Raw genomic sequence first — 4,550 nt, forward strand, 5'->3', positions numbered from 1 at the left:
GGGGGAAAAAGGCAAAATATTGATTGAACAACTTTTCAGAAATGCAAAAATGATTCCCTTTTGATTATTTTTCCCCGCGGGTGCATTACGGTTGACGGAAGAGCGCCTTCTATGGGCTTTGGACACAAACACACGCCGAGCGAGTGTCGACCGGGAGCCCCCCCTTCCGTACGCGTGCCTCCGCGTTGCCCGACAGAAGGAAATCAGGTGACGTTAGCCCGGTTAGCTCGCTCGCTCGCTCGCTTCAAGCCGTACGCCGCGGCGCTCGCTCGTGCGTCGACTCGACTGACTTTGCGTTTCGTTTTCGGCCGCACTTTTTCCACCTGGCGGTAGTTGCGAGCGCACTTGCCCAAGACGATCCCTTCGTGACGCACGTTTGAATCGCTTTTAACGTGACGGCCTCGGCCTGCGTTTCTAGCCAGGACGACTCCCCGGTGAGGTCGGGCGCGTACGAGGCCGATATAAATAGCGGCACTTTTCCGCGCCGCGGCTGTCGGAGGTCGTTTACTCCGCCGTCCGCGACGGTCCGCGGCCCTCATACTGTCACATGCGATCTGGCGACGGCCCGCTCCGCCGACGCGCGGCGGAAGAACGCGCGTGCGCGTTTGAGAGACGAGGGCATCTGACAGGACGCGCGCTCGATCGAGGCCGCTCCGAGAGTGGCGAGCTCGACTCGAAGCCTCCTCCGTGACTAAGCGGCCCGAAGGCGGGTGGGGGAAAAGGCCCTGTCACAGCCGATTACCTCTTGCCGTTTTCCCGCTCGGGGCAAACGGCATCTGTGCTGGGACGCGGGCGCCGAAGAATCTGGGGTGGCCGCACTCAAATGCGCCGTCGCTCTAACGGGCGCGACAGCGGTGAACACGACTTTTCTTGTAGCCCACCAGGGAAGCGTGTCGAGCTTGACGCGGGGATCCTGCTCGCTGCCGACGTTCCATCCCGCGGCCGGCACGCGCCGAGCACAAGCGAGCTCCGCGAGCGGACCTGAAAAACAAACGCCGCGACGCAAGTGCGGCAAAAAGGGCCGTCAAACGACAGGGAATGGGTGGTCTCCGCTTTCCCTTTGCCGGAACCGCGTGTCAGCTTTGGCGGAGGACGTCTTCCGGTGATTTTGCTGAATTTGATCGGCGGCACGACCGAGTCTGAGATCCGCGGACATTCGTGGTGGATTTCCTTCAGAAATCCGACCGCTGTGTCCATCGAACCTTCGGGATCGTCGCAGTCATCAATCCGCCGATCGCGTCGTCATCGTCACCATTTTTCCCGCCTCCTTGTCTCCGCAACGATTTTGTTAATCTGCTCCCGAGGTGACTTTGCAAGCCCTGCGCTGGTTTGGATCGTACCTCCCTGACACACAGCGATTCATCCCGAGGTGTCCCCCTGGGTTCCGTGCTCGGTCCTTACCTTTTCCCGACGGCGAAGAGCCATTTGAAAGCTTTCTGTTGCCATTGCTTATCAGTTCCATCGACTCCAACTTGTTGAAATCTGAAGAAAACATCACGAGAGTTAGACGAAGGTTTCGCCCTCACAGCTGGTCGATTGTCGCGAAAGCAGCCGAGGAACGTGTGATGAGCTTCCCGTCGAGCGTGATTAACAGAGCTCGGCATCAGCGGCGAACGCTCTTCATCATCATCAGTACGCCGGCACTTTTTCCGGGGGAGGATAAATAAACGTTCCGTGCCGCTGAGGCCGCATGACGACAACGGCGCATTTCGAGCACATAAGTCACACGACGTGGATTGGGAACCACATTGAAGTCCGTGAGACCGCACGGCGCACTGTCGTAGCGTAAGCCTCCCCCGCATGATTGGGGACAACCTCCTTCCCTCGATTTTTCAAATGCACTCATTTAAATCGGCTTGAACTTTCAATTCTATTTGTAGCAAAACAACCAATAAGCTCGTGGACATGAACGGAACCCCGGTCGGTTCATTGCCGTTTCCAGGTTGGCGGTCTTGCTATTTTGCGGTCACACTCAGCACTATTTTTTTTTTTTTCCTCACTCTTGGGGCGTAATTCCACCGCAGACCAGTAGAGAGCGGCGCAGGTCATGTTGGAGACGGTGTCAATTTGAAAGAAGAAGAAAGAAACAGGAAGGACCGTATTCCGGCATGGCCTAATGTGGGGGGAGGGGGAACCGGTGACCGCACGATGAAATATTTCCAACACTTCTCAGCCACTACGCACGATGAAGCATTTTGACGCTCCGGCCTCACGACAGGCGCCTGTCCGCATCATCACGCGGGCGGAATAAATTGGCTTTTGAAGGGGGGCGTTCGCCTGCAGTGACCGCAATGCATGAAAATCCCAACGCGGACATCGCCGCCGCCGCCGACGACGACGACTGACGAGTGGCATCGTATTTGTACACCCCGCCGGGCCCATTATTTCCAAAGCTCATTGCGGCGCGTGCGTTTTTAGCGCGCGTTGGAAATTGCTCACTCAAGTGCCGTTCCGCGCGGAGACGGCGGAATGGAGCGCGGGCTGTTGTCATAGCAACTGTCAGGGGAACGCAGGTAAGGGTACCCGCGATTACCTCCTGCATGTGCACGGCCAGGAGTGAAGGACCAATCTGCAGTCTGGGTTTCCAAAATGAGAGGGCAGAAAGAAAGAAAGAAAGAAAGAAATGAACAATTCAAAGCGTCAGGTCCCAAATAACGGCACGCCGTTTGTCAAACTGGAGCCGCCGATTGACGGCGGCGACGACAGCCACGACAGCGATGGCGTCGGTCCGCGGGCTAGCCCGGTGATCGGTTCCCAAGCGGGCCGCCGTGAGAGCCCGTCGGGCGGTCCTCGGCAAAGCGTCCAATTTCATTTCATTTGCCACTCGCTAACATTTCTCAAATGGACCATTTTTGAAGGTCTGCAGCCTCAAAAGTGACGATCCTACGGCCGGCGTTAGCATCATTGCTACTCGCGATTGTGATAGCTTCTTCCTGATCGCTTCTTCCTGCCGGCTCGCCGTTTGCGACTCACCCGCTCACGTTGAGGTGGGCGGGCTGCGCCAACTCCGCTGGCGTTTTTGCTGCTTGTTCAACGGGCGTCGCCTTGTCTATTGACGACATTGCACGCGCTAGCGGCTTCCTCCTCGGCGGCGCCAGGGGAGGAGCTTCACTTGCCCCGCGTGGTAGCAGCCGCGACTTTTGCGGCACAGTCGTAGGGGCGAGCGAGCCCCCTCAAAAATTGGAGCCAAAAAGGGATTTTTCGTGCGATGCGTCGATGCGTCCCGTTCCGTCCCAACCGACGCGCAAGGGACCAAGCCCAGGTAGGCGCCATTTGTCAGTCAAAGGCGGCCAGCTCACGATCGGCCTCGCGGCGAGAGCATCCTCCGATTTGTACTTGTGTTTCATTCGCGACTTCGTACAGCGCAAAACGCCGGCCTTCCCGTTTGCGTGCGGGGCAAACGGGCTCCGAATATGTTTCATCATCCCTCAAGGGTGACGAGTAACACAAATATTAACATGGCTGTTTCTATTTTAAGCTGCAACAAGTGCTAGGCCAACTGAAGCCATGCATATTCATGTCCTCCCCGCAGGCACAGCTTCCTAATCCGGTTAGAACGCGAGTGCATATGTGTGTCAAAGCGGGAACGATGTAGTGGGCCAATTCAGGAGTCTTTACGCGGGCAATGAAAATGTTCCCCGTTCTGTCCCACATGTGGACCCCATCACGTCATCGTGCCCATTAAACGTCATCGTGGCCATTGAACAAGTGATGACCGAGTCAGACAAACAGGAAGAAAATGTGTTGAGATTGCGATACTGTTGGACTAAGAAAGCAGGTTAACGAGGGAAGAGAGTCCGATTTCAGCAACAAGTCACTTCCAGGCGTCGATCCTCAGCGACGGATTTTGCGGCGCGTCCAACTCACGTTGTCTTTTCTCCCGAGAGCGCCTCAAAGCTTCTCAGACGTCGTTTCGCCGTCTTTGGCCTAACGGCGTGAGGAGCGACTTCCTTTTTGCCTCCAACTTGGAGACGGTCATGGAGAGGGACGACGGCCGGCGTTCGGGGGGACCGCTTGGCACATTTGAGAGATCGGAAGCGTTGCTCGAATTCATTTCCGGGCAATGCGAGGCGGCTTGCCGAGGGACGAAGCGACAAGCGTCGGAAAAGCGCAGTCGTTTGCGTTCAAGAGCCGCCGCGGTTCACCGAGCGATGCCGGCAAGACGAAAGACGAAACAAGAAGAAGAGGAAGAAGGACCACCAAACAAAACACGAACGGCCATCCGGTTCCAGCACGAATGCGACGATGCGCTCGCCCGTCTCGCGCGAAACGCTCGGGAGTGCAGAGTCGCTCCCGGGACCGCCTTCGCTCAACGGCAATGATGGCCCTTCTCCGAATCGACGGGCTCCCTATTTTAAGTATTGACACCTTGATGGATGGCACGACTCGCGGCCCGCGCGTGTCGTTAAACGGAGCGAAAAGGGAATCCGGGCCGGAGCGGCTCGCCGTTACCGTGCAAACGGCCTCATTTTCAGAGCCCGCCTCGCGCGAGTCACACGAGACGACTTCACCTCGGGAACGCGTTTGGAAAGTTCAGTCGGCCCCCCCCC

This window comes from Hippocampus comes, unplaced genomic scaffold (assembly GCF_001891065.2).
Source record: "Hippocampus comes isolate QL1 unplaced genomic scaffold, H_comes_QL1_v1.1 scaffold444, whole genome shotgun sequence".
NCBI lineage: Eukaryota > Metazoa > Chordata > Actinopteri > Syngnathiformes > Syngnathidae > Hippocampus > Hippocampus comes.